The sequence below is a fragment of the Anas platyrhynchos genome, chromosome Z, assembly GCF_047663525.1.
Source record: "Anas platyrhynchos isolate ZD024472 breed Pekin duck chromosome Z, IASCAAS_PekinDuck_T2T, whole genome shotgun sequence".
NCBI lineage: Eukaryota > Metazoa > Chordata > Aves > Anseriformes > Anatidae > Anas > Anas platyrhynchos.
The window spans coordinates 30,570,216-30,581,494 of NC_092621.1; the positions used below are offsets into that span (position 1 = coordinate 30,570,216).

At 40.5% G+C, this 11,279-nt stretch overlaps 1 long non-coding RNA gene across 1 annotated transcript; it reads right to left on the reverse strand.

The window, feature by feature from the left end:
* Positions 1–3,366: 3,366 nt before the first annotated feature.
* Positions 3,367–10,852, reverse strand: LOC140000788 (uncharacterized). Its single transcript, XR_011806000.1, has 3 exons — positions 10,764–10,852; positions 7,994–8,089; positions 3,367–3,787 (listed from the first exon to the last, which is right to left on the reverse strand). It is a non-coding gene; the product is annotated as an uncharacterized lncRNA (long non-coding RNA).
* Between the last annotated feature and the right edge of the window lie 427 nt (positions 10,853–11,279).

The following is an 11,279-nucleotide window of genomic DNA, read 5'->3' on the forward strand; positions in this document are numbered from 1 at the left end:
CTTCCAGTACCTAAAGTAGCCTACAGGAAAGATGGGGAGGGACACTTTGTCAAGGAGTGTAGTAATAGGATAAGGGGGAATGGCTTTAAACTAAAAGAGGGAAGATTTAGGTTAGATATAAGGAAAAAATCCTTCACTCAGAGGGTGGTGAGGCACTGGCACAGGCTGCCCAGAGAAGCTGTGGATGTCCCATCCCTGGAGGTGTTCAAGGCCAGGCTGGGTGGGGCTTTGGGCATCCTGGTCTGGTGGGAGGTGTCCCTGCCCATGGTAGGGAATGAGATGATCCTTAAGGGTCCCTTCCAACTCAAACCTTTCTGTGATTCCATGATTGTACAATATCACTGCTCCACCATAGTCAAAGCATCATTTAGGCTGGCAGAATTAAAACGCGTGTGTAAGGACACTGGGAGATTGTGCTGCAGGTCAGAAGCTGCCTGTGTCAGGGCGTGGGATGAAGAAAGAAGGGTGGTTTCTACAGTAGCAATACAGGAACAGATCAGGGAGAAGAGTGAAGTTTTCTATTTTTTTCTGAGTGATCCCTTGACATTCTGAATCATGATATAACACTATCTGTTTGCTTCTAGGAAAGGAGAATCTAAAAGTATCCCTCACCTTCAAGTTTATGTTATGTCAGAACACAAAAATCTCCACATGCCAAAAAAAAATATCGACTTTTCATATAGCACACATCCACTGAGTGAATCATTTTCTTCTTCTCCTTCTATAGTGACAGTGTCACATGTAGTGACTGATTATCACAGAATCACACAGAATCACAGAATTTCTAGGTTGGAAGATGTTACTGTTACTTTAATTCTGCTTCTTCTAGTTCATACATTAAATCCAGAGGTCAAAAATTTCAATTTTCTGCTACTGATGATCCCCAGAGTGACATAAATGACAACCCACACCAAGGGTCCGTGGTGAGGTGAGTGAATTAGCACTACCAGCAGAAACAGCTAAGCTGTGTGCCCCAATAATCACGTTCTCCTTTTAATAACGTAAAATAATAGTAAATAAAAACAGCACCAAACTCCGGAAAACACTCTCAAAGGTCTTTTCTCCTGAGGATCTGCCATCTGAGGTTTTCTGCAGCTGTGCAAGAATTATTGAAGAACTGGCACGTGAGGAGAATAATCAATCTTTGAAATGTTCCAGACTAATCCTGATTTTTAATCCTCTCACACATCACACCACCATGAGAGACCTTACATTTTAGGGATACAGTACTGCTGTCTAGTGCTAATACTATCCTCATTGCCAGTTAGTTACATAAGCTGACAGAAAACAGAGCATGTGTCCTTGCATTTTAAGCTCTAGAGACGTTCTCCTTTTCTGAGTTCTCAAAGCTGTAAGCTGTTTTGCAGACAAAGTTGTGCAGCATATTTGGCTGAAAAACTACAATTACCCTTAAAGTACATCTTTCTCAGCAACTCAAAGCACCAGTGAATTCTGTTATGTATTGTAATGCATCAAAGATCCATTAGCTCGCAAACTGATCAAGTATTTAAGTTTATTAATATGAAGTGTTGTGATTCAAACTTCCATTATGATCTCTTCTTAGAACTAAAGAAAGAATAAAACATTTGAACAAAATAATTATTTTCTTTATTGTTTTAGCTTTTTTTTTTTCTTTCTTGATTCCAGATTACCTTTGAAGCTTATTTCATGAGCTATCTAATTCTGGTTAGACTGCTAAACCAGGCTCCTCCTGAAGAGCAGCATGGTGGAACTTGTCATCTTTATGGTAAAATATTATAATTTCATAATTTTAATATATATATTAAAATGTATTATATTAATTATGAAATTATGTAAGTATATAAAATATTGTATGAAAGATAAAAAAATTGTTTATGTCTACATTTTATAATTCAATTACTTAGTGTCAGGTGTTCTTTCTCCATCTCAGTGTAGCAGAATTATTTTTTAAGTGTGTGATGGGCAGAACAGACATGTTGCTCTGACAATGGCTCCTGAGCAGTCAGACTAATCTCAGCTGCTTTCACATGTGCTGATGTGTGCTGGTAAGCAGTGTCCAGTTACTCTGCTACAGCATCTTTGGTTTGTTCCAACATCTTCCTTCCCTCCCATACCTTTAACTGACAGGGACGGCTCAGTACTGTGGCTTGTACATGTATGTACATGTATGTGCCTTGGCATCACAGATGAAAAAATAGTTTACATTGTGCATGCTAAAAGGCAGAAGATTTTGTCTGTGTGCTGGGGGTATGTGAATATATGAGGCTGATCTTTGAAACTCTGAAGCACAAGACTGCTACTCGCTCACTGCAGTTGTTACAGGCTGGCTGTCAATTTTGATAGCAGCTAGACTAAACCTTGGGCACTAATATCCAAAACTGGAGCCTGTGAGAGACAAAACAGCAGGAACCAACATGACTTTCTGCTGAACCATCCTAGAATGGCAGAGACCTTCCTGCGGAGAAAACAAGTTGAGACCTGGGAATGGTGATGCTGAAGGGCAGCAAGTGAGTGAGTATGTCAGATGATCAGGTAAGATAGAAGCTCTAATCTTTTTTGGTTCTGAAATCAGCTTCACTGTTCAGATCCTCTGTGGGTTGTCGTTTACTGTTGCACCAGGCTAGCCAGTACATACAAGCTGAATAATTAACTCCTTAGTTAGAGAGAAGACCTGCTGAGATCAGACTGCAGTTTTTCATTCAGCAATACATTTCAGACCCTCCCTCTCAGCTATTCAGCTTCTAATTTTCTCAAAATGTGAAAGAATGTGCATTTTTTTTTCAGTTAAGCTTGCTCCTTCTTCCATGCTCTCACCAAACTGGGTCAAAATAATCCAGGAGGTCCAAAAGTGACTGGGGACGTGTACTGGGTCTGTCTGGGACAGAGTTAACTTTCCCTGCAGCAGTCCATATAGTGGTGTGCTCTGCACCTGTAGCTAGAACAGCATTGGTATCACTCCAGTGTTGTGTGTACTTCTGAGCAGTGCTGGCACTGCATCAGAACTTCCTCCAACCCCTCCAGAGCCAGAAGGCTGGGGTGGGCAAAAGGCAAGGAAGGAACATCACCAGGGCAGCTGACCTAAACCAACCAACGGATATTCCATACCATGTGGTGTCACACTCAGCAATAAAAGGCAGAAAAAGAAAGAACAGGGGAAGGGTGGGCTGTCATTGTGAAAATGTCTGTCCTCCCAAACAACGGCTATGTGTGTTGAGGCCCTGTTTCAAAGACATGGTCAAGCATTGCTCAGTGGTGGGAAGTAGAGAGTAATTTCTTTCCTCTGCACTTCCACATATCCTTTGCTTGTTGCTTTTTGTTTGTTTATTTGTTTTTCCCTTGCCCCTCTCCCTTTTTTCCCTTTAGTTAAACTATGTAATAATAATTCTTCCTTAATAATTATTCTTTTTCCTTTAATTAAATCATTCTTATCTCAACCCATGAATTGTTTCTTTCCTTTTCTTCTTCCCCTCCTCTGAGGAGGAGGGGGAATGAGAGAGCAGTTTGGTGGAGTTCAGCTGCCTAGCAAGGTAGAACCACCACAGAAGGACAGACAGCACAATTGCCTAATCCTCAGTTCTTTAGGAAATCAGGCTAACGGGAATTTATTAATAGTAATCTCCAAGACTGCACATTTTGAATCTTTCCTCTGTAACTGTACAATATGATAAATGTAGCCACAAAATTGCTTCATACACAGCATTTATTTATGTTCAAGTTTTTGGAGCTATTATTTTCAATGTCTTATTGCAGAGATGAAAATTGTTTTTCATTGTCCTGGTATTATCGGAATGGCAGTCATTTCCCTCTTCCATTGTAGAAGAGCAGAGAACAGAACAACAGGGAAAAAAAAAAAAAAGAGAGAGAGACAATTTTTAGTTTAGAGAGGACATTAAATGTACACAGAAAGGTTATATTTAGATGACTAAAACATTTGCTCCGTTCACCGGCCATTTCGTTCATTTTTAATCGTTACCTATAAAGACCATGTTTTACAGTGTTTGAGAAGACATATCACTTATGCATCAGGACTAAAACTTCATGTGCCTAGATATGAATATCTGCTTCAATTAGGTGAAAAGAGAACTCTCAAAATGTTCACAAAATCAACAATTATACAGGATGCATTCTATGTCACTGTGTCTATATGGTGGCTTGTATCAAACAAAAGAAGCTGTGGCAGTGCTTAGGCACCTGACACATTGAAAATCTGTATAAGATGACACTGTCCCTGTTGTACCAGACTGTCAACGAAGGATTGTGGACAGAATTGGCAATGCTTGAAAGGTATCAACCAGAAGGAAGATACATATTTATGAATAAATACAACTATTGCTGCTTGTTCTGGTGTGTTTTCTAAAAGTTGTACGAAACAACCTGCAAAATTTGTTTAAAAGGTAATAATCTTCAGTCTCATCCAACCTCATCTTGTCTGTATGTCTGTTTTGACTCTACACCTAGAGAAAAAATACAGTTACTTCCAAAGTCCTAGAGTAGGTAAATAAATAATTAATAATTTCTGGAATATTGATTTCACAGGACCACTGGATAGTTGAGGTTGAAACAGACTTCTGGAGGTCTGTAGTCCAACATCCCCATGCTGAAAGCAGGGCCAGCTCAGGGCCTTGTTCAATAGAGTTTTGAGTATCTTCAAGGATGTAGGCTCCTCAACCTCTCTAGACAGCTTGTTCCAATTATGCCAAGATGCTTTCCAGCTGAGTTGCCCCTGAGCAGTACTGGAGTATGTGTGGGGATTTTATTGGGATCACAGAGACTTGGTGAGATGACTTCATGACTGAAGTGTTGCAATGTATAGGCTCATTAGGAAAGACAGTCTGGGGAGTTGCCCTCTATGTGAGAGAGTAGCTGGAGTACATGGAACTCTGCCTAGAGATAGATGAGGAGCTGATGGAGTGCTTAAAAGTTAGCATTAAAGAGAGGTCAGGTAAAGGTGACATCATAGTGGTTGTCTGCTACAGGCCACCTGACCAGGAAGAACAAGTGGATAAAGCCCTTTATAAATAGGAGCAGCCTTGAGTTCACAGGCCTTTGACCTCATGATGGACTTCAGCCACCTTGATATCCGTTGGAGGGTCAACACAGCAGTGTGTAAGCAATCTAGGAATGCATTGACAATAACTTCTACCTCTGAGTGATAGAGGAGCCAAAGAGAAGTGTTCTAACCTCGTGCTCATCAATGATGAGGCACACGTTGGGACTGTGAAGGTCAAAGGCAGCCCTGGCTGCCTCCAACATGAGATGCTGGAGTTCAAGATCCTGAGGGCAGTGAGGAGAGTGAAAAGCAAGCTCACAGCCCTGGACTTCAGGAAAACAGGATGTGGCCTCTTCAAGGACCTGTTTGGAAGACCCCCATTAGATAAGACCCAAGAAAGTTGGTTAATGTTGAAGAATAATCTTCTCCAAGATAAAGAGACCCATCCCAATGAAGAGGAGGTAAGGCAAAAATGCCAGGAGTCCTGCATGGAACACAGAGACTTTGCCCAAACATCCAGGGTGAAGCTGGGAAAACTAAAACCCTAATGGAGTTAAATCCAGCCAAGGATGTCAAAGACAACAGGAAAGGCACCATAAGTACCTTGATGACAAAGGGAAGACTAAGGAGAATGTGGGCCCATTGCGGAATGACACAGGGAACCTGGTTACACAGGACAAGGAAAAACCTGACATACTGTGTGCTTTCTCTGCCTCAGTCTACCAGCAAGACTGGCCTTCAGGAATCCCAGGTCCCAGAGGTGGGGCAGGAAAGACTGGAACAAGGAATATGCATCCTTGGAGGAAGAAGATCAGGTCAGAGAATGCTTAAGTAGATACACAGAAGTCTATGGGCCCTGATGGGACACACCTGTGAGCGCTAAGGTGATTTGCTAAGAGCTAGCAAATGTCACTGCAAGGCAATACTTGATTCATTTTGATTTACAGTGGCAGCTGGGAAAGGTGCCCAAAGATGAGAGGAAAACAAATGTCACTCCTAACTTTGAGAAGAGGAAAAAGGTAGACCTGGGGAATAACAGGCCTGTCAGCCTCACTTTGGTTGCTGGGCAGGTAATGAAGAAGCTAATCCTGGAAACTATTCCCAGGCACATGAAGGAGAAAAAACAAACAAACAAACAAACAAACAAACATTGGGTGTAATCAGCAAGGATTCATTCACCAGGGGGGAGTCATGCCTGGCCAGCTTGATAAATTTCTGCAACAAAATGCCCAGCTTCACAGATGAGGGGAGAGCAGTGGATGTTGCTGACCTTCAGGACACTGCCTCCCAAAAGGTCCTCAGAGACAGGCTGCTGATTTGTGGGGCGGATGGGCAGACAGTGAGGTGGACTGAAAACTGGCTGAATGGCCAGGCCAAGCAGGTGGTGACCAGTGGAACGAAGTCTACTTGGGGGCCAGTAACTGGTGGTAATGGTAACACCACGGGTTAATGCTGGGGGCAATACTGGTCAACATGCTCATCAACAATCTGGATGATGGCTGTGGTGTACCCTCTCAGAACTGGGAGCAGCAGTGAACATGCCAGGGGTCATGCTGCCACCTAGAGGGACCTTGACAGCTGGAGAAATGGGCTGACAGGAAGCTCAGGAAATTCAATAAGTGCAAAGACCTACACCTGGTCAGGAACAACCCCAGGCACCCAGGTGCAAAGCAGCTTGGCAGAAGAGGCTCTGGGGTTCCTGGTGGATACCCAGCTGAACAAGAGACAGCAAAGAGAGCTACATTAGGCAAAGTGTTGCCAGAAGGTGGAGGGAGGTGATCCTTTGTCTCTGCTTGGTGTTGGTGTGGACACACCTGGAGTACTATGGCTAGTTCTGGGTCCCCAGGTACAAGAGAGACCTGGACATACTGGAGAGTCTAGCAGAGGGCCACCAGGATGATCAAGGGAGCATCTCCCTTATGACACAGCTGTGATAGTTCACCCTGAAGAAGAGGAGGCTTGGGGAATCTCATCAGTCTATATAAATACCTAAAGGGAGGGTGCAAAGAGGTTGAAGCCAGGCTCTTTTCAGTGGTGCCCAGTGCCAGGACAAGAGGCAACAGGCAGAAACGGGACCACAAGAGGTTCTGTCTGCAGGAAGCACTTTACTGTGCAAGTGATGGAACACTGGCATAGGTTGGTCAGAGAGGTTGTGGAGTCTCCCTCCTTGGAGATATTCAAAAGCCACCTGTACAGGTTTTGGACAACCTGCTCCATGTGATCCTACTGGAACAGGGGAGTTGGACCAGATGATCTCCAGAGGTCCCTTCCAACCTCAGCCATTCTGTGATTCTGTGATTTATCCTTCATGAATGCATGTTGACTGCTCCCAATCATCTCCTTGTCCTTCATAGTTTAGAAACAGTTTCTACTATTATTTGCTCCATCAGTTTCTCTGGGATCAACATGGTGCTGACTGGTCTTTACTTCGCGGGATCTGTCTTCATGTCTTTCTTGGTGGTAGAGGGTGCTATTTGCTCTGTTCTAGTCCTCAGGAACTTCTCCCAGATGTCACGACTTGTCAGAGAGAATAAAGAATGGCCTCACAATGATATCTGCCAGCTTCTTCAGCACTCTTGGATGCACCCTGTTGGCTCCCAAAAGTCTTTTTTACATCCTGTTTTTAAAGTTCCGCAGCTGGATCCCTTCTGTACTGAGAAGTCTTCATTGCTGCTTATTGAAAATCCTCATTGAAATTGAGAGAACTATGTAAACAAGAACTGACCTTTTTTAAAGATACAGCATATATCTTTGTGTAACTTTTAATATGAACATGCAAAATTTTGGAAAGTCCCTTAATATTTTGTCGCTCTCCGTATTCTTAGGAACAGAATGGCTAAAGCCAAAATTAATGTTACTCAATTTTGCCTCTATGAAAGAGAACCTGTTGTGGTCCAAGGAGATATCCTGACAGCCTCCACGTTTTCTGTATGCAATGAAAGCATGTGGCTTCTTTCACTGCTTTGTATTGCAGCGTATTACTGTACAATGAACCACTTTTGCTCAACCCCATCTGCGTACCTGTGTGTCCCTAGAGGTTGACTGTAGTTCTCATGATTTCTGACTCAGGCGATGTCAGCCTTCTATAATTCATGAAAACACCAAAAATGATGTAACCTATAATGAGTAAGAAACAATTGCAATTACATCCAGTACAAGAACTCCAGACTTTGAGAAATATTTAAAATATAAAAATGGCATTGGAGCAAAAATAGCTTCCATTTATACCATGCTGTTTTTCACTTTTGTGTGTTTTTAAGAACAGAGGTTTCTCTGTAGCAGTTGTCAGCATAGGCATTACTAAGTCGGTAGTCTTGTTCTATCGAGAAACACACGGAGGTTTAAATATGTGCCTAAAGTTTTTAGTAGAAAATTTCACCATGGAGTAAAACAGAATTACTTAATGACAGTTTGGAAGTACTGGGAGCAATAGATAGGAGACAGCAGCCTCAGTTAAGCCCTATATATGTCTTTAGCATGCCATGTGAACAGGATATGAAGTAAGATAAAATTGACTGTTACATGCTAATGCTAAGATGTACTTAAAATATATATAAAAAAAAAAACCTACAGTTTCCAAGAAACAAATGTACTTCTATATTGCTGTCAGTTTGTTTCAGCAAGCTGCTAAATATATTGAATCTGGTGTCTTCATGACTTTGGGGGAGAAAATACTTCAATGTGAAGAAAACATGGACTTTTGATACAAATATTAATACATCCTAGTATAATGAAAATATAACCTGTATTCTCTGATAAATCACTAAGCTTTATATTAGAAATTCTATATTCAGAACTAGAGCTAGTATTTTTAACCTCTTGTCTCCAAAATCTGAAATTGCTATATTTCACATCTATTTGAAAATTTTCAATCATTTTCACTGAAAATGTTTAGGATAGGCTTTATTTAGAATGGCACTATTTGTCATCAAACTTTTCCCCAGTGTAAATCTGTCAATACACTGTAGTCATGTTTAAAAATAAGTTTTTATATCTGATCTTTTTTCTAGTACAGTCCACTGCCTATATGTCAATTTTGTTGCTGTTTGAGAGACTTTGAGTTATTTCACCTGCATATTCTTTGCAAATTTATTGGCTGTTAAAATGTAGTTGCTGATATTTACTTTATGCTCAATATTATTCAAGCATGTTGTAGCAATAAATTTTTTCCTACTTTTTATTACAGCAAATATTGACTTTCTGTAGATGATTGCCCTTTTACCTTAAAAAAATAAATAAATCATGCTATCATCCCATGTCTTCCTCTATCTCATTAATGTAGCTAAAACTAGTTTTGTTTTGTTTTTTTTTTTTTTTCATTGTTGAAAAGTCATTGTTTTCACAGCTGTCTTAGGCAACCATAAAAAAGTTAACATTACCTGGTCTAATAACATAAATTGTAGTGTTTTAGCAGGATTTTATAAGAACTTTTGTTAAAAGGCTTTAAAAAAATGGGTGGGGGGACTAATAATTATATTAATACTCATACTGATTCTATAGTAATCTTGTTGAAGTTTTTCCTCAATATGAACAGTTTACTAAAGGTTATTTTTTTCTAATATAATTTGTTTTGAAGTATTCATTTGAATTTGAAGATATGTCCAGTGATGGACTGGACATAGTATTGCAACTGTAGGGATACAAAAAGTGTTCTTAGTACATGTGAATGAAGGTTTATTAGTGGGGTCCACAGCTGATGAACCACATTGACTGTAATGATGAAACTACTGCTGTGGGAAAATAAGAGAACTAGAAACAAGAGGGAGAGATGGAATGACAGATAGGAAGGGGGAGGGACATAGGCACAAGGAGGAGAAAGAGGGAGAGATGGAGGAAGGGAGAGAGAGCCAGAGAGAGAATAGAAAAATGCTCCCCAGCAGCTATCCAGATGAGTATCCTGCCCTAGGCACCCTTCCCACTGGAGCAGGTGTTTCTCCTCATAGTACTTCCCCCACAGTAACTCAATAGTTTTCATCAGGATCTGCACAAATTTCCCATTTGTGTTTCTGCGTGTGATACGGTAGTTATGATGTAATAGTCATTGCTGATGGGAGCATGTGTTGAGTGGGAAAGGTGCTGCAGGGCAGATTCATTGCTGAGCTTCCTGCAAATGTGATTTTTGGGCCATGTAGTGCAAAGCAGAAGCTGCAGCCAGATGGCAGGTAAAGGAAGGAGAAGAAAGGGTGTTTCCAACATGAAAGGCAATTGCTTTCTGTGGGACCTGCAAGTAACAACAGTATTGGGATTGTCAGTTGCAAGTCTCTCAGATTATTAACAAGAGCATAAGAACAGCACAGGAGAAATACTGTTGCAAAAGGTCTGGGGTAGACTAAACTAAAACCTCAATTTCTTATTGAACACCTCTACTGATGTGGACTTAGCAGATCTCTTCAGAGTCTTTCAGATCCAGAAATGATCAATGGCATTCCCAATTACAGACTAAACAAGAAAAAAAAAAAAAAAAAAAAAAAAAAAAGTTTAAAATGAATTGCAAATACTAAGATCAGCTACAACGTTGATACATCCTTAGTATCCATATGACTTAATTTACCTTGTATCAATTACAAGTAATTTAAAATAGTTTCTTTTTGTGGCTGCTGATCTCATATGTTATTATTCAGTTACTCTACAGTAGTGTTGGTGTAGTGCATGATAATGGTTGTACGTTCATTTATATAAAATCAAAAAATGTTATGTGCTGTGGCTGTAGAGAGCACAAACACTTCACTTGGTCCCATAACTTGGGGCCCAGAGTCAGACACAGCCTGCCAGAATGGCTCTCATGACATACAGTCTGCATCTTGCAACCTGGATCCATCTCTTCTATAACAACAAACATAGATGCTGCAAGCTTCATCAGATCCAGCCCATGTACAGCCTTTGGAAAAAAAAAAATAAAAACAAAAATAAATAAATAAACAAATATGTTTTTAAAAATGCATTTGCTATATTTTTCATTGTATTTACCCTGCACTGAAATGATGGTCTTATGCCATGACATTTAGAATCACTCCCGCATTTCAGTGTCTGCATGTCTGCCTGAGTGATAGACAAAGACCTGAGATTTTGAAGTTTCACATTGCTTTGTTGTTAAGTATATCTTCTAGCAAAGTCTTTCTACTGACCTGGTATAGTTACAGAGTCCGGTGGGGGCTTAACGAACTAAGAAAGGTATTTGCTACACCAAATACAGGTTAAATTGAGAATTTTCTTGACACAGTATACAAATTCTAGATGGAAAGAGTAACTTCATTCAGATTTGCTCAATCTTGATTTTAAGAAAACTGCCAAAAAGGAAGTAGCAATT